The following is a 26,563-nucleotide window of genomic DNA, read 5'->3' on the forward strand; positions in this document are numbered from 1 at the left end:
TGAGGAGACTTAAGACTACTAATATTTATTTGAAATAATTTTTACTTTCTATAAATATACTCCTTTTAATTACAATTTCAAGTAGCTACCAAGTATAATGTTTTAATATTGCATTTACAAATTTCAGAATTTAAAGTCATATACAAAATTATTTCAGTCCATTCAAAGTGATGTGATTTTTTTAATGGAATATTTTGATCTGTTGAGCAACTATGTATTTTAAATTATGCAAATTATTTTGCAAAATGATTGAAGCAGCAGAAAGATTTAAAGCTTAGTATAAGCTACACCATAAATATTCATTTTATTGAAGTGTCAAGTAATGGAATACTTTTAAAAAATATATATATATATACACACACACATAGTGCGTAACTGTGTTCAAAACAATATAATTACTGCTATTTTGTTTGATTTTCCTGCTCTTTAATAAAAAATAAGTAAACATTAGCTTACATTGGAAAAATTATTTCTCACTAAATTAAATGCAAAAACTAACCCTTTGAAATTTTGTTTTTCTGGTGGATGAAAATTCTTAACTTTCCAACAGAACTGATCTCCTCAGGACTTAGGATTGTTTATTAAATTTAAATGACCTCCCCTGTCCATTTATATGATTCCTGAGAAGCAAAAGGAAAATATCAGAAACATTCCAAAGTGAAAATAATATTTTTATTACAAGAGCATGTATTATATGCTGAAATTATAATTTATTGTGTGTGCATGTTTGTGTGTGTAGTTGTGTTGTGTGGAGTTATATGGACTGTACTTTCTATGTTTTTCAAGTTTATAGTAACATTTTTATTTCTGGATCAGAGGAAATTAGTCTTACATGTAAACACAAAATGAAATATCTTTATAGGGAAGGTCAAACTTTACACAGATTATGTATCTCCCAGTTATTCAAAACAATATTCTAAAGACCAAGAATATGAACAACTCATCAATTTTAGCCAAAATGAGATGCAAATTCTTCATTTAATAGGTTTAGAATACACATCACCTACACATACACACACACAAACATACACACATGTAATACTGCTGGATCATTAGGAAAATTGTGGCAAAGCCATGTTCATTATGTGAGTTTGTCAAAAAATGTTACAAAAAAGTGGGCAGCAAGTATCAAATGTAATAGAAACACATTTACATTTTGATCATTATTTATACTTCTAGAATTTGTTCTAAAGAAATTTTCCATACACTAGTTCATAATATATATATATATATATATACACACACACACACACACACACACACACACACACACACACACACACACAGACTATTGGGTCTCACTATGTCATTGAGACTAACCTGAAACTCACTCTGTAGCCCAGGATGGTCTCAAACTCAGAGATCCTCCCGCCTCAGCCTCCCAAGTGTTGGGATTACAGGCATGAGCCACCACACCTGTCTTCATAGTATGTTCTTAATTGTTATAGGAAAGAACTATCTAAATTTTGACAGCGATAGTTTAATTAAATAAAGCTTATTTTTGATGTTAAGTGGCACATAACAAAGTTCTTACATAAAATTTCTAAGGGTCCACGTGACACTCAGCCTTGACACTTAGCACATCAAGTTTCACACTATGATTTGATCAAGGAGGACCATAAATAGGATACTTTCTTTAGTTCATGCCATTTTCTCCATGTAATCTTCTCTGCTTTATTTGCAGACTCAAAAAAATTTATCAAGTGAAAAATATATATTTGATAAAGTTCAATTATTGGAAATGGATCTAAGGTGTTTTAGAGAGAATGTTTTCTCCATCACAATTGAACATGGTCGAATGCAAGATGGAGGGAATAGACTCATCCTGATATAGGGAAATTAGCGTGAGTCACACCAATAGCAGGAGTAGACCAGAACCACAGACAATGAGTTTTATGAAACTTACATGTTTACAGGCAAATCTTTAATACAGTTGAATTTTCTCGAAATATCCCTGGAATAATTACAACATGATATAGGAGTAGGAGAGGAATGCAGGTAGACATATAAAGTATGTTTTTCAAGATACGCTGAGCTATGCAATGTAAAAGTGTAGTATGCGGTACCCTACCCACTCTCTTCATTGCAGCGACAAAGAACCCTGGACAACTTTAACCACCTTGCCATCCTGGACTACGTTCCTGCCTCTCTCCTCATCTCCTCATGGTTCCCACTTGTTAGGTGTCAGTGTGTTTGTGTTGGGTTTGGCCGAGCTTCCTTCTACCGTTTTGGTAGCAATTCTGTTCATCAGCACTGAGCACAGCAGAGAAATGTGCATTTCCAGAAAACAGGTGAAAATAGGGCAGGGGAGAATGGTTCGTTTCTTCAGACATAATTTATAACTTGAAATATCTATTCACACACTCTGAGCATGGAAGAAATTATTCCAAAGATTTTGCTTCGTTAAAACAAATACACCTTTCTTATTTCAAAATAGGATAATGCCATAGTTGAGATAAAGCTAAAATTTGCAATTTGTAAATAAATAAGGAAGAGAAAATTTTAACATGAAAAATGACATTTCATCTCAAAGTTGGAAAACTCATTTAACACCTCTGAAATGCCTTTAGTATCGCTGAAATAAATTTCATTACTTCTTATTAAAAAATATTTTAAAAAATAAACAAACATGTGTTTAATATTCTTAGTTTAGAAATGCTTCTGTTATAAAATTATTTCTCTTGCTTCTTACATTTTTGCACTTACAAATTGATAAGGATTTATTTAAAACATATCACTTATGGAAAGTACTAAAAAACACATTACTGCTTTGATAGAAAATGTCATACCAATATTTGCCATATTTTTTACTGTATTTAATATAATTACCTCATTATTATCTGGAAAAATTTATTATATTATTATATTTGTTTAAAAATATACACCAAATGAATTGCAAACCAAATATATGCGTATGTATAAAAGCATTTGATCAAAAAAATTATATTGTTCTCACAAATGTAAATAACTCAGGCTTTGATACCATTTACTTTTATGGGATGATATATATTATTTTTTACTACTAGAACTATTTTTTACTATTGTGATTTACTGTTATGTCCTATATATTTATTATTTTATACATGTGCTATTTATGTGCATTTATTGTTTTCTAATGCATTGAAATGTTAGTACAGACTTCAGAAAAATTTTAGAATGCAAAGAACTCAGTCATTCTGTGAATATTTACAACATCCTGAAGTGAAAAACAAGTTGAATCAATTTTCCCATTACAAAAAATTTGTAATATTGAAACATTCAAATAAGTGAAAATGGTGATAGTGAGTTCAGGAGAAGCAGATGAGCAAAGACAGACAGCACTGAGCAAAGGTTAGTACAGTATTTCTACAGAACATTAAGCTGTGATACATATCTACACACTCATGAAAAAATGGACTGGATCTTATTTTAGTTTCTGTAACTTTCTAATAATTTGTACTCATTAATTTTTGTGTAAACTAAAGTCGCTTTTGAGTTTAGAGATTAAAAACATCAGGAATCAGATGCACTGAAACTGAATTATCTGATTTTAGGAAATGCTTCTGGAAAGCTGATCTACTTAATATTCTGTAGTATGTTCAGAACTAGAGTAATGTAAACAAATGAGTGGCGATGATATCATTTATTATTTTGAAGTTACAGAAAAATTAACATGAAGCTACAATAGGTTACTATGTGGTCTCCTACTTAGTGTTACATGACTTAAAAATTCTCTGTACAACATTTGGCTATTGCTAAATTATACTCTGCTATTTTACTTAAATCACTTTAATAAAATGTATTCATGATGTAGTATAATAGTATGGGATATGCAGAACACTGCATGAATTAACATTATAGTTTTGTTCCTAATCATTGCCAATTTAGTCTTTTATATACTCAAGAAAAATAGGAAAAAAGGAGAAGAAAGCTCTTAGGCCTGTCAAGATTAATTGCACTGCCAGTGTTGTTAATCTCTATTCGGAAAAGCACAAAAAGAAAGCTTCTAAAACAAAATTCAGACGAATGCATTGTTAAGAGTCTTAGAAGTACTCATGGAGTTATTGATGAAATCCTAATACCCACTCTTCAGGGACAATTTCTTAATGTTTAAACTTGAGATACCCTGAGAAAAAGCTTTTTGGAAGCAAGCTGTGGACATCTGGAGCCAGTGTGTTCCTTCTTAGTGTTAGGTGAAGTGTGGGTGGATGTTAGCATCTCTTTTCTTTAGAAATGTTTTGGAATGCTACTGTAAAATCCCCTGTGGAACAGACAGATTCCTGTAATTATGCCCCACAAAACCTCCCATGGCAGGCAACAGGGATTTTATACACAGAGCAAATGAAAGCCTGTATTTTCAGGGACTATTTCTTTAGTGAGTAACAAGAGCAGTGAAATAATAGGGTCTTTTATTTATAGAGTCCCTTAGTTCAAAGAACTCAAAGGAAGCAGCAGTCATGATCTCATTAACACGCAAAGTAGCTCTGTGAGAAAACACAGAACCAAGAACCATATTCTTCACACAGAGAAACTTGGAAGAAGAAAGTTGTGCGCAAGACCCAATTATCTTCATGCCCTCATGAGAAGAGAAAAGGCTGTGAGAGCAGCAGCCCACAGAGCAGCCCGCTCGACGCACCCAATAGCCATCTGTAGGATGTGGATTATGCAGGGTAATTGGAATTGGCCTTCGCTCCTTCCCCCGCAACTCCTAGCTCCCACAAAATGTATAATCACTCCACATTTTTCAACAGCTTTAAATGTGATCTTTACATCACAGTGATATTTTAATTGTGTATATTGCCTAGAAACAGTTTCTGTCATGATTCTGAATGGCCAGAAACAGTGGCAACACTCAGTTATGATTACATGTCAGGTCAGGACACAATCATAGTCCTGTAGAACAAATTAGAATGGCATTTAGAGAAGCATGTGCTTTACCGAGGAAATCCAAGTTCATTTGCTTTTTGTATATTAGAGAAAACAGTTGTGAATCCCAAGCTAATGCTACCTGTGAAGAACTAAAGATAAATAAGAAGAGAACAGTTGTATTTCATTAGTCTGAGAGAGGAATCAGACATCCAGAACACATTAACTTGTACTAAAATTTCCAGTCTTCTCTTGAACTGATTGTCACAAAATAACGATGACTGGGTAGTCTCCTACCTTCCATTGTGTGCTTCTTGGAGAAAGTGGAAACTCATAACTAGGTAAGCATTCCAAGTGGCTAATTCTTAAATCTGAGAGACAATACATAGAATTGAATATCTCCATTTAAATAATTACTTTTCTTAAATTGGAAAAGTTTAAGTTAATTCAAGAGCACGTAAACTTACAGTAAATAAATACGCACACACACACATATATTCATCCATGGTGCTTAGAGGTATTAGTTAACTGCAACACTGATTTTAGAATTCACTGCCCCTGGAAAATGCACAGTATATCTCCAGTTTTCCTAAGCTGTGAAATGACATTTAATAAGATTCATCCATCAATAAGGTAATTAGTGGTTGTATAAATACTGGCATTCCACACTTCAAAAATTTCTGGTTGCTATGGAGAAATGAAAGCAATGGTTGGGTAGAATATGTTTAGCTTTTTTTAGTGGTGTGAAAAAAACTGGTATTAAAACTGAAATTTTGTTAATCTAGTGGGGCCTAAGAGATAAACTTGACTAGCCTATTTCTGCTCTATGGAAAAGCTACTGAAGAAGACAGCACAGAACAGAGGTTAGACGAGTGTATCACCATGTATCACCATGAGGAATCTGATTCTATCTTCAGCAGGGGCACCTGGACCTCTGTCCTTGATGTGCCATACACAGGTCCAGAGAATTATTGAAATCATCTGACAAATACATCTCAAGCATTACCTAAGGTATAAGTCAGTTTCTCTTCTTTTTGGGACTTCTGAGAATCATTCTTTCCTTTGGTTTTTCCTTTCATAAAATAACTTAAAGAATCTATATCATGAAGTATGTCTATCCATTACTGTTTATGGTTACTGACCACAAATACCACCCCCAACATGAAAACCCTTTAAAAAGAGCTAAAAGCCCTCTGAGTTACCCCAGTGTACATGGTGGTCCTGGTTCTGTTCTCATCCTATGAAGAAAGAGAACTGGCAAGATTGACAGTAAGAACTGTGTGCTACAATGCATGCTTTAAATCCAAACTTACTTTTGCTCAAAGGGTGTTAACAGTAAATTAGATGATATATTTAAAGTGTCTGACACATAGCACATGCCAAAAAATGTTAAATTCCCTTCTCTTTACCTACCTACAGGAAAACCTGACAGTGAATCACAGTCTAAATGAAAGCGCATGAAAGCAAGTAGTTCTTCATAATTTATTTAAAAGAAATCCCTGCAAAAACAACAAATTTTATTGCTGGAATTTCTTGCATACAGAACTTGAAGAACGGAGATATGAAATGTTGTTTTGTGTAAAATAAAAGCCAGTATTTATGCTATGTGATTGCTAGTGCAGTGTACTTTAAAAGCCAGGGTAAAAAAAAAATGATTACATTTTGGACAAAATTAAACTGAAAATGATCAGTAATGCTTATATTCTTAATAGGAACTGTTCCTAGAGGCTTTTGGCTTTGGTATGGAAATATTGAGTGATTTTGTTTGAGCACTTTTCATGCCCCCCCCAGTCTATTTCTATGTAAAAAACACAGGTCTTTAAGCAACCTACAAGATTCTCAGGAAAGCATCTTTATTACCCCTAGTTATGGGGAACAGGTATCTGGACACCGTGAAGCCAAGTCCTTTGCTTGGCAGGAACGCTCAAGGCTGCGGGAAGGTGTGGGCGCGGTGGATACATGCTCACCTGAGGTCTGGCGTGGAGCTCCAGGTCAGTTTACAGGCTCTCCCCGGGCTTGTCTCCGGAACATCTGCCAGCGGGTGGGCTTTATCAAAGCTAGCGAGAGAGTCCCTAGCAAGACTGCTGTAGGAGGTGGGGCGAGGCCACTCTGGCTGGAGAAGGTGGCAGGCCTGTCCATTGCAGGATCCCAGGACAACGTGTACAACTTCTCAAGGGCTTCGGGTGTGTGGATCGCATGAAGGAGACAGGAGGCATGGATAGCCCGCGCTCCCACCCTGGTACTCCAGACCTTTTGTTTTTGCTTTTTTCCCCCCTCTATCTCTTTTGCCATTTTGTTTGGCTCAAATCAGCCCTGCAGAGACAGTTCTTCGAAAATAAACTTTTGGCACTGTTTTTGGCTGCCTCATCCAATTTTTTGTTCGACACGAGAAGGACCTGGAATATTTTTGTTCAGCCAGCTATTTTTAAAGGATAAGTCCGACAAGATCACAGTCAACACCTCATGTGTTCTGATTACAACCAGGCATCTTTGCTGTTACTTCTGTTGGTTCAAAGTCCCCAGATTCAGTCCACGTACTGGGTCCTGAACACCAGCAGGTAGGGACTGCTTACCACACTCTTTTAACATCATACTTTAAACATTTCCTAGGTACTCATACAGTTAAATGAAAGCACAACTTATATAAATTATGACACTAAATTAAGTAGTGAAAGCACGGAGATAATTCTAACTCTTATGAGTGAGATACAGCTGTACAGTAAACTACAAAATGTTGAATTGAGGAGCCTGAGGGCTTGTTGTAATTTAAACACAGGAAATTTTTTCAAAGGGGAAATATTTAACTTTTATTTGTTTGTTTGTTTGTTTATTTTGTGGTACCGGGGATCGAACTCAGGTCCTTGTGCTTGCGAGGCAGGCCACCGAACTGCTGAGCTAAATCCCCGGCCCAAGTTATTTAACTTTTAAAATTTATATCGGTTATAGTTTTTTAGGGAAATCCATGCTATTTAATCATATTGACTGTGTTTGCTCTGATACTGTTATGGGTTCATCTTCTGGCTCCCTTGGCTACCTGTCTTACCTAAGTCATTCGATAGCTATTTGTCTCAGTTTCTTCACCTTCCAAGTTGGTTTGCAGGATGCTTAAAACTAGTTAATATGCAAAATGTGTATTTTGTTACCAATAATATTAAAACGACATTTCTTATTCCTTAGATAATCCTCATGGTTGATAAACCATTTGATTAATGTTATCATTCATTCAACAACAAAAAAATTATTAATTTCTGACATGACACGTAGTTGCTTATATGCTGTTACATTACATACTGTGGACCTTTATGATGCTATTATAGGAACATTTTTAGAGTTACGGTAGCTGCCATTCTAGATACAGAAACATGACGTTATGGGAGAACATAAAATGGTGTCTAACTCAGTGTAGGGGCTTAGAAAAGTATACAAAGCATCTGCATCACATGGAAAATGATGAGTTCAATGGATTAAGAGAGAAATGATATCCCTTACAGAGGAAAACCACACATCAAAAGGTTTCACTGTAAGTGAGCTCTGATCCATTCAGTAAAAATAAATTGCTTCTGATGAATGAGTGTAATGGAGATTCCATTAGAAGGCAAATCTAGAAGTGTAGGAAAAATGAGACCCATGAAAGGCTTTGTGTGCTTGTAATGGTTCTGTAGATTTTACAAAAATTGGACAAAGGTAATAAAAGTTTGGGTTTACTTTAGAAAGCAAAGCAGAGAAATGAATTACTAATTACTACATTAAATTGCTACATTACTACATTCAACAATCCTTTCAACATCACAAGTTGTTTTTAAATTCTTTGAAACTTTAATGAATTGCATTTAATATTAGTTTAACTGACCTCTGCATATTTTAAATATAAGTTTTAGCTAAAATAAAAGGTCAAGTTATAGAAGAGATGAAGGATATGAGAAATGTTGGGAATTTTAACCACTTCCAATTGCTTTCTAATATATTTTAATCTTTAGGCTTTTGAAAATAGTGATAAATTTAAAGCAGAGAGATTCTGTATTTTCAATTATGTAAAAACCTTAAGGAGTTTTACTAACAATCTAAAATTAGAAACCACTGAGAAAAACAGGAACTCTAGGATCTGAGTGATGAATGATAAATGAGAAGAAAAGGAATTCTACTTTACAGTGAAGAAAGAAATATGTGAATAAAAGAAATACTTCACTTTGGTTAACAAAAGATGATATAAAAATACTTCCATAATTATAATCGCTACAAGGAATACATATGACACTCAGTAGGGTACAGAAATTCAGGCAGTAATTATCAAAATGGGTACATTTTAGCTATGGAAATTGTATCTCAATAGTGTATTTTAAATTGAGCTAAAACTAAATAAACTTAGTCTACACCATTACTGACTTCTGTCCTTAGAATAGGAACAAGGAAATGATTTTTATAAAAAGTTTAGAAATGTGAAAAACAAAGTGAGATTGTCATTTTAACCAGCTAATATGGGATCTCTAGGTCTTGGAGAACCACAGAAACAGAGACAATGACAGAGACACATGAGTCTGCCCGCACACACAAAACATCAAACATCAAATTATGAAAAACATAGCAATGGCATCTGAGATTACACTTTGTGGTACCTCCTGCATTTATGATTCTGAGAACTCATGGTCTGAATGTGGACTTTTAGTTGGATATGTTCTCCCATGTTTAGTGAATATGCTGTAAAGTTTCAGCTGTATTACAAGGATACTCACCTGTAATTCCATAAACTCCTATAATATTTTCCAAACTTTACAATTACTATTCAGCCACATGTGGTTATACATTTTTGATCATTTAAAGTCTTGTTATCCTCCAGATAATTTTCATTGTTTGAGGAAAAAACAATTCTAAGCCATAATATGAATATCTATTCTCTATAATATTATTACTGATCTCTCTAATCATTATTCTTCATTTCCCTAATCCCTAAGTAAACAAAGAACATATGAAATTTAGAATTATAGATTCTTACTTACCTCCTGCTCTGTCTTTTCTAGTGACCTTTCCAGAGTCCTGTGAACATGCATGGTAAAAGAGTCACTGTGCAGCTGTGGACAGTGTGGCCCCTTGTACCACTACAGGTAGGGCAGATGGATCCTCATGCTTTCAGACTCTAAGAAAATAGCTTTAGGTACTCCTCCTTTTCTACTAAAAACAAAGCAAAATTTAATTCTGTAAACTCAGATATTATACACAGAAATGCAATATAACATAACAAAATCTAATTCAAAATATCCTAGATTGCTGCCTTGGGGAAAAACAACTGCTTATTTTTTAGTTCAAGAAGAAATGCTATTGTGTCATGTTTACAGGTATAAGAAAATTTGGTCGAATTAGTAAGGATTGACACTGTCTCAGGTTATATATCTAGGAGATTTGTCAGTCTCCACATCATTTATCTGATGTACATACAGATACAACAAGTGGGTGGACAGACACAAATGACACTGTTTTTCTTATTACCTTTTAATCTATATAAAAAGGCATCTCTATGAAGAGATGCACAGAAGGGTTGGCGTGGGGCATGCTTTTGTGCTACTCTTGATGGAAATCTCAAAAGTGTGTTTTCTTCCTGTTGGGTCAAAAGATGACACCTTCACAGCTTGGCCTCTCAAGAAATCATACCTAAAATATCTTTCCAAGATGAAATTTAACTATTCATGGCATCTGTTTGATGAACTATTTTTATTATTTTTCAACTGAAATAAACAAACAAGCCTCTATTTCTTAAATCTGGTTATCTGTAGATATATTATTAAGGAAATAGTTTGTATTTTAAAAACAGACAACACTGTCATACCTTGATAAAAGCATTCCTAGCAGTTTGTCAAAAAACTAAATATTGTGAGATTTACTTGCGTTTAAAGATATAATTATTTTAAATATAAGTAAGAATCAGGTTAAACATGATTACTCTATTTTTTTATACAGGGTAATTGTCCTACTAAACTTCATAGTCTCATACTCTTACTACCTTGACACACCTTGAGTAGTTAAGGACAATTACTTTGTGATTTGCTTTTATGTCTAATTTTTAATATTTAATGATAATTTAGTCAGAATTAAAAATAACAAAAGAAATATCTTAATTTTCAATGAGTTAAATTGTTAAATTTAAAAAATTATAGCTACATAATACTTAATATCATCTGCCATGTGGTATTTCACTTCACCAGTTTTGTTATAATTTTTAAAAGAGCAAAAGCTTATATACTCAAACTGATTCTAAGCATAAAATTAATACTCTGGGCAAATAAATAATGTTCATCCTTTGGCTTTCTATACTTCCTTGCAATTTATTTCATTTTTTAGTTTAAGAAGCACAATCTGAATTTATATTGGACTTTCTCTCCTTTTGGAACATGCAAACATTGGCCTATTTCTGATTGGCAAACTGATTGCTACTATACATTAACAAGTATTTAAATTATAGACACTTTAGCAATTATAAAAGGTATAAATGAAGGGTTTGTAAGTTGAAAATATTTAGTTATGAAATATAATGGCAATTCCAAGAAACATGTGTTGGTCAATAATTGCAATAAAAACAGAAGTGTGTTTTGGTATAGATAGTTACTGAGTTATACAGCAGTGACAACAGGGTCATAAATTGTTCCCAATAAAACTTCAGAATTGCTAAGTCAATACAAGCTATTTGACTACTGATTGACCTGCCTCTTATTCAGTGAGTGAACTATATTTTAGGTTAGAAATATCTATTCCTTATACATGTCATATAGAAAATGTAAATGGAGTCTTCAGTACAGAGGAAATATTCTGTCACAGCATTCAGCAAGAAATTTCATACATTCAGCAGATTTACATTCCCTCCACAACACTTAAATGTATAGCATAGGTTTTCAGAAAAGGGCTGCAATAGAAAAAGAGAAATAAGGGCAGTAAAAAAATTTCACATACTGAAGCATGGTTGCAATTATTATTATTATTATTATTATTATTATTATTATTATTACCATTGCCACATAACTGGAAAGTTTTTTTATTTGAACATTATGAACAAAAAAATGGGAAACTTCCTGGAAAAAAATCATTTGAGAGTTAATGGTACATATCTAACCTCCAGCACAAACAGAGGTGGAAACACAGCTAGTATAAATGTTTTAAATTGATCTCACAATTAAATATAAAGATGTATATTTAACCTAATTGCGCCCATTGATTAAAAATACACAATAACTCTTACATTCTTTTCATGGTATCAGACTGTTATCTGAACTTGTAGATCTAACCACCAACTTTCAAAAAATGGAAAATAAGGAAAACGTAATAAAAACCAAGGGAATTACATCGATTAAACCTAGGCTATGGAAAATTCGTAGGAAAAATAACTAATTAGCATAAAGTAAATCTAAGGAATAAAAAAGATTTAAGTAATTCCAGGCAACAAAGAAAAGGTAGGGGATATCACAGTCCGCAACTTGGAACTACAATACAAGGCTACTGTGATTAAAAACAACAAGGTACTGGCAAAGAAACAGACCCAAGAATCAGGGGAAGAAATTAGAAGATGCGGAAACAACTCCAGATGTAGTCAACTACCTCATCTTGAACAAAGGAGTCAAACACCCTCATTGCAAGAAAGGTAGCCTCTTTAATAAATGGTGCTAGAAAAATTGTGTTTCAACTTGGTGAAGATTAAAACTAGACCAATATCTCTCACCATGCACTAAACTAAAATCAAAATGGATCAGAGATGCAAATATTGAAACAGAAACACTAATCTGGCTGGAGGAGATTTTAGGTGAAACTCTTGAAGACATTGGCATAGGAAAAGATTTCATGAACAAAACCTCAGTTGCAGGTGGACTAGCACCAAAAATCAACAACAGTGATCTAATCTTGTCACAAAGCTTCTGCACAGCAAGATAAACCATCAACAGCATGAACAGACACCCACATTTTTGGGGAAAATATTTTATTAGCTGTTGCTCAGACAAAGGCCTACAATTTAGAATATATAAAGAATCTAAAAAAAAATCAAACCTCCCAAATATAAAGACCTAATCCAAAAATGGGTATCTGAACTGAACAGATATATTTAGAAATAGAAAATAAACATGAAGAAAATGTTCAACATCACTGGTCATTTGATAGCTATAAATGAAAACAATGCTGACATTTCACCTCACACCAAAAAGAATGGCTGCTATCAAGAAATCAACCAATTAGAGTAGAGTGATTTATAGGTAAATGGATGCAAATTGAGGCCATACTCTTTTTTTTTTTTTTTTTTTCCTTGTACGGGGATTGAACTCGGGTCCTTGCTCTTGCAAGGCAGGCCACCGAACTACCGCTGAGCTAAATCCCCGGTCCCGAGGCCATACTCTTAAGTGAAATACATAGGCCGTACACATACATACATACACACACACTCACATGTAAATACTGAATAGTTTCTCTGGTTTAAAAAATAAAAAGTGTAAATAAAGTTCAAATTGTATCTTTGATAATGTGAAATAGGAAGAAAAGGTCTAAAGGAGTAGGGCAAGTAGGAAGGGCAGGGGAAAGGAAAGAAGGGAAAAGAAAAAATATGAGAAAAGAAAATATGGAAACAAAGTCTTGTAAATAGGTAATGGAGATGGCGAGGGGAGGGGTATGGGGAAAAATAAGAACTAAGATACATTACGTAAAGGTACAAGGTCCCAACGATGAATGTAACTGTACTGCATATTTAAAGAGTACCAATAAACTTAATGAAGAAAGAAAGAGAGAGAGAGAGAGAGAGAGAGAGAGAGAGAGAGAGAGAGAGAGAGCAAAAGAAAGAAAGCAAGCAAAAGAAAGAAAGAAGCTAAACCAATTCTGGTGGGGTTGGGGGAAAAAAGGAACTCTTCTCTATTGTTGGTGGTGGTGAAGACTGATGCAGCCACTGTGGAAATCAGTCCAGAGACACACCTCAAAGAACTAGGATTAGTGGTTCCATTTGACCCAGCTGTTCCCCTGATGAGTATCTTTCCAAAAGATTAAAAGAATCACACCACAGCAATAGATATGTGTGCATCCATGTCCCTAGTGGCACAGTTTGTAATAATTAAAATGTGGAAACAGCCTAGTTCCCTATCAACGGGAGACTGGATAAAGAAGATGCACCTTTTAAAAAATGGAGTACCACTGAGTCATAAAAAATAAGAAACTCGAGAAATTTCTGGCTAAACAGATGCACATTGAGGCCATACTCTTAATGAAATAAATAGAGCACACATGTGCAAATACCAAATAGTTTATCTGGTATGAGAAACTGAAAGTGTAAATAAGGATCAAAAGTCATAATAGATAATGTGAAATAGCAAGAAAAGGTGCAAAGGGGAAGGGGAAATGCAAGTGGTTGGGGAAAGGAAAGAAGGGAAAGGAACAAAGTGAGAAAACGGTAAAAATGGGAATAAAGTCTTTATGAATAGGGATGTGTATAGGAGTGGACAGATTGAAGGGAGAGCAAGGGAATGGGAAAAAAAATAAGAACCAAGATATATCACGTAAAGGCACAAATTCCCATAATAAATGTCATCACATTGTATACCTAGAATGTGCTAATAAAATTAATGAAAAGAATTAAAATGAATATAAACAGATTATAGCACATGCTCCTTTTATAAAAATGACTATCAAAGTTGTATGAAAATATATTTGGTATTTTAAAATTTAATAATGTTATTAATGTGATTTCATTTCAAAAATATTATAAACTATTATCTACAGCTGCATACTTAAATATTTCAAGTACTTCTTTCTGAAATTTCTTAGAAAAAGTCAGCTAGTGTTGATATTTTAGTTATCAAACTATACAACATCAAAATAGACTTAACAAAAGTGAAAAAATTGAAGAATTTTAGAGACATAGGTAAACTCTTGAGAATTTGCAGGAAATCATGTGTGTGTGTGTGTGTGTGTGTGTGTGCACGTGCTCATGTGTGCTTATGATACTGGGGATTGAACCCATGGCTTTCACGATGAGCTATAGCCTCATCCCTTTTTTCCTTTTTAAAAATTAATAAATTAATTTAGTTTTGCTGTTAATCAATAGTTGAGTGTTACATTTTGTTTTGAGTCAAGATCTCGAGCTAACCAGATTGGGTTTGAGTCAAGATCTCTCAAGTTGTCCAGATTGGGTTCAATATTATGACCCTCCTGCCAGAATAATGGGATTCCAGGGACAACACACCCAGCTGGACACAAAAATCTTTGACAGCCACTGATAAATTTATTGGTGAGATCTAGGTACGTTGGTGTACACCCGCAATCCCGGCAATTTGGAGGAGGAGCAGGGGGAATCACTGAGATTTTGAAGTAAGTTCAAGGCCAGCTTGAAATATCTAGCAAGACCCTGTTTCAAAGCATATTATAGTTGAAAATAGTGAGTGCAAATATGACTAACTTATGAAGCATATTATAAAGAAAATTGAGTAAACTAACTTTCGTTGGTACGTAGTGACACAGTATTGCAATAAAATATGTATTTTTTAATTTTCTGTGAGAAAAATACAGGAAAATCTTTTCATACAAGTGGTTGTTGAGGGATGTGGGAAACTTCTGGTAAGTTCCACAGACCACAACCCTGACTTCTGTCTGCGGAACACTGCTCTGCGTCTTAGCACCAATACACTTTCCTTAGTGAACAGAACAGCACTTGGCAAATCCACTTTTTCAAAGAAGTTGGCTGTTTTTCCATTTCTGGATTGTGTCTTGAGGGCAATTTCTATTTGAATGACTCTCTTGTTTCACAATGAAAAGTAACAGGTGTAGATTTTTTCATAAAAATCTTTTAAATGTATTGTAGGTCAGCAAAAGATTTTGTAACTGTTGCCTTGAGGGCTTCCACTGAATTAGGAAGTTCTGTCTCTAGCAACAATATATACAACTCCTGGGTACCAAAGATTTTGTCTTTTTAAATTTAATTTAAGCCTTTGGTAGTGCCAGATTTCATTCCCCAAGAAGCGATCAAAGTCTTGGAATCTGGCTTTAGTATTGAATAAATCACCAAAGAATAGGCTAATTATAAAAAAAAATATTGATACTGTTGTTGGCCTATATGTTTGTAATCTAGGCAGACTAATACATACATTTTAATCAATGAGTGTTAAAATATGTAACAAATAAATAGACAATTTGTTAATGTAGTTTCCCTTGGTATGTCCTCAATACTGTTAAAATTGAAGCAAGGAAAATTCATAAATTTTCTACAAGATACAATTCCAAAATTTAGGGCTAATCTTATTATTAGTAATGTGATCATTGCCTTTCAGATTAAGGGAGGTTTAAGTCATTTGGCTTTAATGTCAGCCTATCAATCACTTTAGCACCATATGAGTATTATGTAATTACAGTGAATCATACAATTACTTTGTATGAGATGGCTTGGTGAGTTTCAGATCTAAAAATGGAATCACTTCATTTAAATTGATTGTTATTTATGTGACATTTAACTACATGCATGATTTGATCACATCATGAAGAAAAAGGGCCTGTGATACTGGTAATAAAAGAACATTTATTTTGATAAAAAATGTCTGCCAAATTTAAAATTCTCCCCTTCAGTACAATATTTATAAGCTACAACTTCTGCTGTCTCTGTTACCATTTCTATACTTTCAAATAAAGACAAATCCTTAGTGACCCCTGTCACTTCTAAATATTGAGACTGAGAATAGCCAGAGAAAAACTTCCAGAGTTGAACACATAAATTTCAGAAGCTATTTTAGTGCTACTTTTGGCCTTACGACTATATTGATGCTGTGGTCTCAGTGGTCACTAGTGAAGTCTAAATCATTAACTTTATTGATACTTCCCCTGTTAATTGTTTTAACATCTTCTCTTCCAGAATTTGCACTGTAGATTTCTTTCATGGGAATTCTCTTCTTATTGATCCCCATTATGTTGTTTCTAACCCTCATTATCTCTTGGCACTTCCTTTTTATTTCAACTAATGTGTTTTAAATGTATGCAACAATGCCCTAGATATTTACATGTATATTGTGTAAGTTTCTGAATAATGTGCCCAAGGTAACTTTACAGAAGTAAAAGACAAAGTCAAAAATGAGAACCAAGACCTGTCATGTAAAGGTAAAAGATCCCAATGATAAATGTAACTGTACTGAATGCCTAAAATATACCAATAAACTCAATGAGAGATTAAAAACAAACTAGGCAAAAATCTTACTTAATGACCACTTTTCTGAATAGAGTTTTCATCCTTTTGTTATTTCCAATAGTTTCCAGTGGGCTTCGTATTTGTTTTCCAATACCAGGGATGGAACTTGGGTCCTTACACTTAGAGGCAGGTGGTGGCACCACTGAACTAATTCCCCAGCCCCTGTAAGTGGGCTTTATGTTTAAGCAAAATTATGTTTTATTATAATTTCAATAAATTACATTAAAAAAAGACAAAGTCAAGAATGTCTCTCTGTGGTAGCCTCATATTTGCCTGACCTTTCAGGCTTTCACTTATTTTGTGCCTCTTTTTTCTCCAAGAAATACATCTAATCTTATGATATTGATTACTGTGCTCATGTAAATGAGTTTGTAAATGAATTCCTGAACTTGTATCTTTCAATTTAACTTGGAACTTTGACATCCACTTCATTTCCAACTTCCTGCTGTATATTTTCATGTGGACATTTTCTAGTAGCTTTAAGTACACATCTACAATGAAACACTTCATTTATTCACAGCTCATTTGTGTCCTCTGATCCGTTTCTGGCTGTACCAAATATAAACTGCCAGAGACCCCTGTATTCAGATTCCCATCCCTACCTGTCCAGTATACAATGCAGGCCTGAGAAATAAATATACTAAGAGACAGAACTAAGAGAGACAAAGAAGGGTGCCAGGGTGAGCAATGCCATTGCAACCCACAAAGGCTCTGGCCAGTCCAAAGGCACTGATTTTTATTGGCAATCAATTGAGGTAAAGGCAACGTGTAGTTTCTATGGAAATGAATGCAAACAAGGCTCATAAAGGACCAGACAAAGCATTCTCAAATTAGGAACACAATAGACAAAATATATTATTGTAATTAGAACATTGTCCTTCTAGTCAGAAGGTTTTAGTGGTGGGAACAGAATTTGGGTGGAGTTGCTCTGACCTCGGCATGTAGGCTTCAGTTAGACTCACTTCTGTAAGCAGCCAACTGTGGGGTTTGCTCTTCACAGCCTGATAAGGGAATCATCAATATTACAGCCTCTGCAGTTAACCACATTAGTCATTCACTCAGACCAGAAAACTAGAACAGTCCTTCATCATTACCTCTTCTGCATTTTCCTAGAGATCAGAAATCATAAGTGTTCTCTTTAATTTAAATCACACACACATAATTACCTATAACTTTCCATTTCTTATTCTACCATTTTAGCTCATGCTCTGACACTTTATATATACAGCCAATTGGAGTAGATCCCAGACTTATCCCTTCCGGCTCTTTTATATATTGTGAGGTCAGATTTTCAGAATAATTTTCATGAAATGAGTTTGTATTACTTTCTTGAATTAAAAAGCCTCACTAGTCACCCCATTGAGATAGGAATGTCACTGTCCACTAAAATTCTACCTTTTCTCATAGTAAATTCAGATATTTCCAAATAATATAACCATCCTCACTGTAAATTCTTCAATCCCAATGAAATTAAACATAGTGTAAGCTGTGTGTGGTAGCACAGGCCTGTAATCCCAGCACTCAGTGGCTGAGGCAGGAGGGCCACTGTGAGTTTGAGGCTGCATAGTGAGTTCAGAGCCAGCCTAAACTACAAAGAGAGATCCTGTCTCAAAAATCAATCAATAAATAAATCATAATGTATAAGTAAAATGAAGACCTACATGTTGTATGATTAAAAGGGGTCACATGAAAAGCTAGATAATGTGCATGAAAATATGTAAATTAGGAAGAATATATAAAAAATCTTTAATGCAAATACAAGATTTATTTTTACTAGGTGACAGGCCAAGAATTTGGACCTGAGAATGTAGTCAGAGTCAGAGAAAGGGTAACAATCAAGGGTAACGATCTTGAACAATGGTTAGCAATTTTAGTTGTGACCCAAGATCAAGCAGCACTCATTTAAAACAAATATAACATTTTATTCAAGAGTTGAAAGAGGGCTGGGGATTTAGCTCAGTGATTCTGCCACTTGCCTTGCAAGTGCAAGGACCCAAGTTCGATCCCCAGTACCAAAAAGAGTTGAAAGAAAAGTGAATGTCAGAAGTAAGACCATCCTCAAGATGGATTTAAGGGCAATAGGGCAAGAGTGAAACAAATGTACATACGTGAGTTCAGAAGAAGACAGAGATGTCTGCATGAGAAGTAGAACGGGTCAATGAGTTTTAAACACTGGAAGAACATGTAAACATGATGATGAATGAAAACTTACACATGGCTAGAAAAGAATATTTAAATGAAAGAATATGCAATTTAAGTGTGTGTATAGTACTGCTGTGGCATGAAACTGCTTCGGCATGAAAATCTGGGCTGGGGATATACCTCAGTGGTTCCACTGTCAGCCTTGCAAGCACAAGGTCCTGTGTTTGATCCTTTGATTCCCAGTACAAAAAAAAAAAAAAAAGGAAAATAAATTTGGTCTGGAATCGAAATTCTTTTAACTTTTCTTTGTATTAGCTCTGTTTCCTGCCTGAGCAGTGCTCATCACAGTATTTGGCACAAATTTATTAATGAAGAAGTAGGGGTTTTAAATATTCTTTCCCTTGCATAACTGAATGGTGTCTTCTCTCACTTTTATACATAATTATCTGTTTTATCACAGAGAAAATCTGACTTGGTAACAATACATTGAAAAAAATCTATTTATTATTTCCTGCAAGTGGTAGGTTAATTAAATTGCATGATTATGAATGAAAGTAATCCGAAATTTTGTTTCTCTTTTATTTTCCTGAATAAATTAATACCCAAGATATGAAACTGGAAATGCTATGATGATGTCAAAAAGTGAGAACTCAAACTCAATTGCTTGTATTCCGTCCACTAAGTAGCAAATCTAAACTGAGCATGAATGTGCTGCCTCTGCTCTCCCTGCTTTAGCTTTCAACCACTAGTTGATTCACTTATTTAATTTCATAAAATAAAAACACCTTGGCTATTTCTGGCTTATATTAAAAATGTTAAATAATGTATAACACTTAAAATCATCAACAAGGAAGATAACTATAAAACAGATAAATAGGTAAGACTAAAAATGCTTGATTACCCCTAAAAATATTTGGAAAAGGAAATAAAATGTAATTAATAAAAACAAATTACATAGTGAAAGTGAGAGTATAGAACATTTAAAATATGATATTTTAATATCCTGATATCAAAGAAAAGTAAGTAAATTAATTACATTAATTTGAAGAAACCGATTTTCAGATGAGATAAAGTATAAATAATGAATGAAACCATTTACAATTATACAACTAAAATGTTTTAGAAAATTTGAAAATTAAGCTAAATAATTATTTCAATAAAACAGCGAAATTTTATGAAAAAATTCTATATTGATGATTTATAGATATATAAATACCATGTCCTACTATCTGTCTGTCTTCTATCTGCACTTGCATTTATATGTGATTAAAAATAATGTCTAACAAGGAAAATATGCTAGGGGATATATTTTAAACTTGTCTAACAATTATAAACTTGTCTGCTATTCATAAGGTAGCCCCAAATATATAGAGTAAAATTTGACAAAATTTCTGTGGGATAGTTTAACAGTCAGCTCAATAAATATAACACCAAAAATTAATACGTAATGATTTAAACACCATAGTTAATAAGCTACTATTCCTACAGATGATCATATGTAGCTAATAATATAAAATTCACTTCAAAATAGCCCCAAAATTGACCATTCATGAATCTAAACTGAACAAATTTGAATACATTTGCAAGAAATAATATTTTACTTGACAAGCTGGTTGGAAATACACATAAAACTTTATTTGGAGTATTTAAGAATACACTTGTATTTATAAATAAAACATAGATCAATAAGAAAACAATAAAATTTGTGAAGATGGGCCTAAAATAGCTGAACTAGAAGGCCAGTAAGTTATGATGGACTGCTAGAATTCCTTCAAAAAGCTATTAGAGTAAAAATGGGTAGTGACCTGTGAGATAAACTACAGGTAAAGGAAAGTGGTAATTGAAGTAGATTAAAACACAGCAGAAACATTAAAATCATACATATGGGATGATACTAAAAATTAGAGAATCATTTAGGGGCTTTCTTTGAAAGGGTATGAGAAGTAAATTAATAACAAGAACATAAGGAAAATATTCCCTCCAAGCTTATTGTGAAATGTGTAGTAAGTTGCTTGATGCTGAGCTCTTCATAGAGCAGCTCCAGGTAATGAGTTCAGAATTAATAATACAATTAAAATCTTTTTTTTCTTTTTATTGAGTTTATTGGTACATTCTAGGTGTACAGTACAGTTACATTCACTACTGGAATCTTGTACCTTTAAATGACAGGTCTTGGTTCTCAATTTTTCCTCTTGTCCCTGACCTCCCTTCACCCCCTCTTCTCCTCCCCGTTTACAAACACTTTATTTCCATTTTTTTCATTTTCTCATATTCTTTTCTTTTCCCTTATTCCCTTTCCCCTACGCTTCCCTTAAAATCTTAACACTATGAAATGTCTCGTGAAATAATGAGTGCACCACACATTCTTTAGCTGATTCAAAATCGCTAGGGAAAAGTATTAAGGAGGAGATGTATGTCTAATAGACCAGACAATCAAAACTTGAACTTACTAATGAAATTAAATTCGTTGTAACTGGGACAAGTAAACATCACTGTCATCTGTTGAAGCTAGAAAGACACACAACATGGCCCACTGGGAATGTTGGCCTGAAATTTAAGTCTGAAGGCAATCAAGTCTCTCGTGACTAGTTCAGAGGAAATGCAAAGCTGGATAATAAGTGATACTGTGAAAAAGCACTCTAATTTAGCACTTGAAAAATTCATAGGTGAAGATAATGGTTTCTTCAACAAATAAGTGATTAAAATGGTGAAAGGAGCATTACTGAGGACATGAGTCTTGACTCTATCAAACAAAGGAACTATGTGAATTATAGAACCTAGTTTGAAGTATTTGGAAAAAACCTTAACCGGAATGAAGTATCAGACATTAAATACTGCTACTGTTTCATTAAGTGTGAAGATGGCTGTATAAACTTTTAATTAACTCATGTATTAGAAAATGGCTTAGCGCAAAGAAACATGTAGGTATAATTTGTTTTAAAATACTTCCGAAATTGTGGAGGGAACATAAAGAAAAACATTGCAAAAACATTAATTATTCATCAGTGTGGAGATGCTACCAGAGGGCTCACATTGAACTTTTAACATATAATCTTTGGAATCAGGAATTGGTGTATCTAATAAAATGATTTCTTCAGTCAAGTCACATAAATACAGTCAGAAGAATTGTTAATTTTATATTAAGATGGATATTCAGTTCATTATTTTATTTCTTTTTGTCTTCTGATTGGTTTTAGATATATTGGTGCTCTTTTTCAGAGATTTAAAAAAACACCCATTTTGTGGATTCTAAGTAGATACAGACATATGCCTACTGTTACAATTAGCCCCAAGATATTTCAGGGAGCAATGAAAATTTATCACAGGGGCATGAAACTCACCCATGACATCTTAGCGGTAAAGCTTCTGTTACACGGTAGTTGAGCACTGTTATAATGAAAGCTGGGGAAATGCTTTTAAAGGCTTGGCCATAAGTACAGATGGCTTCTCACCAGGTCATTATGTATTTCTCCCTAGTCTATTTAGTCAACCAGTGTTTCATGTAGCGCTAACATAGATAATTAATCATTTTTCTTATATTTAAATTTATTGCCTTTTAGAGACAGTAGAATTAATGATGCAATAATAATGAGAAAGGACTAAAATTGCTTTTATTTATAAGCTTTAAGCAGTAAATTTAAAGTCACTCACTATCATTGTTACTTCAAGAGTATTTCATAAAGTTCTCACAACTCTGTAACAGGAGGATCCTAGAAGACACTCCGTTTATCTTAGATCTTAGAATCTTTTTATTTGAACTTAAGTCACAGAGATTAACATTTGGTTTTCAAATAATTAGTTGAATTTTTGTAAACATAGGTACTGACTGCAATATTTTAGGACAAAAACTTTAAACTATGGTAACACTCCATATATTTCTTCTAAAGGTTTTATATTTATGGTTATTTATTTGATATATATATATAAATATTTTAATAATAATAGTGTCATGATACTTTGGTTTTATACAGCTTTTGTCCTCTTACTTGATATATTACCATTGTTTTTCTGTATCATGATATATGCTATTCCACGTTTTAGTGTACATTCTATTCTATTGAAGTTCTTGTATAATCTATAGCTTTTTCTACATTTTGCAAATGAAAATAAATACTGTCTACCATCTCCAACCCACACTTCCTCTAACTCAGAGGGAAACTCTTTGAATTCTCTCCTTCCTGTTCTTTTGTTTTCCTGGAGAGACAGATGGATTCCTTCACTGGCCAGAGTTCTTAGCTTCTTGTGGCTTATCCTTAGTTGAGACTGTTGTGAAAAGAATAAAAAACACATTTTGTAACTGGTCAGACATAGTAAGATATTTCATTAAGATGAGGTTTATGAGATACAAGCAGCATTGTATGTGGTTATACAGGGAAATGTTCTTACTGACAATAGGTGCACCCACCTCTGTTCTGTCTCCTTTTGAATAGAAGCTGCCCAGTAACACAATAAAAATGTGCAGTTTTAATGTGGGAAGAAAAGTTCTCAGTTATCGGTTGCCCTGTTCTGTCGGGTGGGTTTCAATTTTAACTGATAAGGTTTGAAGACTGAACCATCTTGAAATAATGTGTTAATCCATGATAAGGTGTTATCACATTTGCAATGCTGATACTTATCTGAGTAACTTAGCTGAAGTTACTCACAAAACATTCCATTTTCACTTACAAATTCTTCAAATATTATCAGAATTTTTTGCAATATTATTTTTCCAGAAAGGGATAATTTTGAACAATACACTTACTCTGTCTTTCCTTAATTTACAACTTAAAATGTATGTAGATAATCCAAAATAAAGTGATAAAAGATAAGAATTTCTATTTTTCTTCTGGTCTTCAGTCCAAAGCCCTTTATTTTTCAAATATAATGACATCATCAAGATTTAAAATTTTAGTCAAATCTGTAACTATTGAGGATATACTCCTAAGTGAAATAAATAAGTCACACATGTATAAATACTGAATAGTTTCTCTGATGTGAAAAACTATAATGGTACATATGATTCTAATGATATAATTGACAATGTGAAATAGGAACAACAGGGCAAAAGGTATAGGGAAAGTGGGAAGGGTAGATGAAGGGGAATAAGGGAAAACAAAAAAATGTAAGAGTGAAAAAATGGAAATAAAGTATTTGTAAATATGGAAGGGAGGAGGGGGTAAAGGGAGGGCAGGAATAAGAGGAAAAAATGAGAACAAGACCTGTTAGGTAAAAGTACATTCATCATCCCAATGATGAATGTAACTGTACTGTATATCTAAAATGTACCCATAAACTCAATGAGAAAAATAAAATAAATAAATAAAATTTTTCTATGTAGAAATTCAAGCAGAATAAAAGCAGCGATTAACAAAATAAGAAGCATAAATCAAAGGAAAAAATCAAAATTTGATTGTTTGAAATAATATTAATATCAATAAACACTTAGTAGACTGATAAAATGAGAACAAAAATAATTATGTAGTACAAGGAATGACATTGTTATAAATGACTACAAGCCTTCAGGCATCCAAAAGATGCACAGTAATGATGTTATAAACAATTGTTTGAGGAGAATTTGACAATGCATATAAGCTGATCAATTCCTGTGAAAATGGTACTTAATAAAGAAAGCAGAAATATAAATGAAAAATTACGATATTTTTAAAAGAATTATATTTGTTATTTTTTAAAAAATTTATAAATTAACAATAATGCATTACCTATCTCAGGAAAGAGAATTTTGAATACACTCAACATGAAGAAATGATAAAGCTATAAATTGATGGATATACTAATTCCTTTTATTCCATCAATATACAATGTATACATGCATCAAAATGTTACATTGTACATACACACACACACACACACACACACATTATGTGACAGAATAAAATGTTTTAAGAACTTTTACATAAAGCAAAATGGAAGAGAAAGCAGGAAGTGGAAACTCATAGGCACGGATCCACTCAACTATAAATTGAACAGCTCAAATAAGTTGAACAACTATAAATATAACTATAAGTTGAACAATTACAAATGAACAGCTCGAGTTTTCAGACCCATGAGAGCCATGTTTAAATTATTTATTTTATGAGCATGTGAGGCAGTGATACAAATATTAACTAGGTAAGAGAGTATTCTGTAGTTTTACATGTTTGATTTTGTTATGAGAAGTTTTCAGTATTAATACAATATCATCTCTAGAATATTGAGGAAGGAGGTCTTTACATGCTGAACATGAGAAGAGAAAGGATGCTTTGATAATTCTGGCATTAGTTCAATAGAAGAAGTTTGCTTTTCCAGGCAGAAACAACAACAAAAATTAAAATTAAAATAAAAAAAAAACCCACCAACAACAAAACAGTAATCAGGCTGTTTTCAATGAATTTGGCAATGAATGAAGTAACTTAGCTTTCCACATGTAGAATAAAGTGAAAGGAACATTAGAGTCTTTGAGGCTGAAAAAGACAAAGGTCTGAAAATCCAGTGCATTGAATATCTGATTATCATTTAATGCTTTCTTATATAAGAAATAAGTTTTTGACAAAACTCTTTTAGTCACTGGCTTATAAAAGATGTCCTTAATCTGCGATCTATGCAATCTTGGAGGGAACATTTACACCAAAATCTTTCTGAAAATAGGTATGCAGCATGGCTTGACCAAAGGCCGTGGTAAGCTGGAAGGTGGGAGGTGATGGAATAGTACAGGGTCGCCTCAGTCTGGTACTTTTAGGAGGTTCCTGTTCCATCTCACTTGCGTTGTCCTTCTGGGTGTGCTAACGTGTCATCTTCCCATATATTCTTTGGAGCAAGCCATGGACCACACTTCCTCATTCACACAGAACACACATGCATTAAATGAGTATTTTGTTGTGGCTCATAATACTGCAGCTGAAGTTTTCAGTCACGCCCAAGAACAGTTTGAGACAAATGAACCAAGGTGACAGCGGAAACATGGAAATAGGGTCCCAGAAACGGGCCACCAGGGCAGAGCTGCTGGGCAGGGAGAGCGCTGCTACAGCTATGACTCAAGACAGGGGACACTTGTGCTCACCTTAACCGCTTGATGCCTCAATCCCTCCTCTGTAGTCCGTGACACCAGTATGCTTTCTCTTTGCCCTTTTATTTTGGAACTAGCTCTGGCTTCAAGGAGCAGAATAAGGATGCAGGGAACCTGCATAGTTGAGTCCAGTTTACGCTCCCAGATTGTTACTTACGAAGGCTGATTTCTATTGTGAGGTATGGAGCTTCTTTTTCTTCAAAACTCTTAGCTTTGAACATTTTTCCAATAATAAGAGTTTTCAGATGATCCCCAGCTGAACATGAAAATTACTCACAATGCCTCTTCCATCCTTATTATTTAAATAGTGGTGTTGTTGTGCTGTACTGTTTTTTTTTTACTGTCATATATAT

Source organism: Fukomys damarensis, unplaced genomic scaffold (genome assembly GCF_012274545.1).
Source record: "Fukomys damarensis isolate Sample0158 unplaced genomic scaffold, DMR_v1.0_HiC HiC_scaffold_35, whole genome shotgun sequence".
Classification (NCBI taxonomy): Eukaryota; Metazoa; Chordata; class Mammalia; order Rodentia; family Bathyergidae; genus Fukomys; species Fukomys damarensis.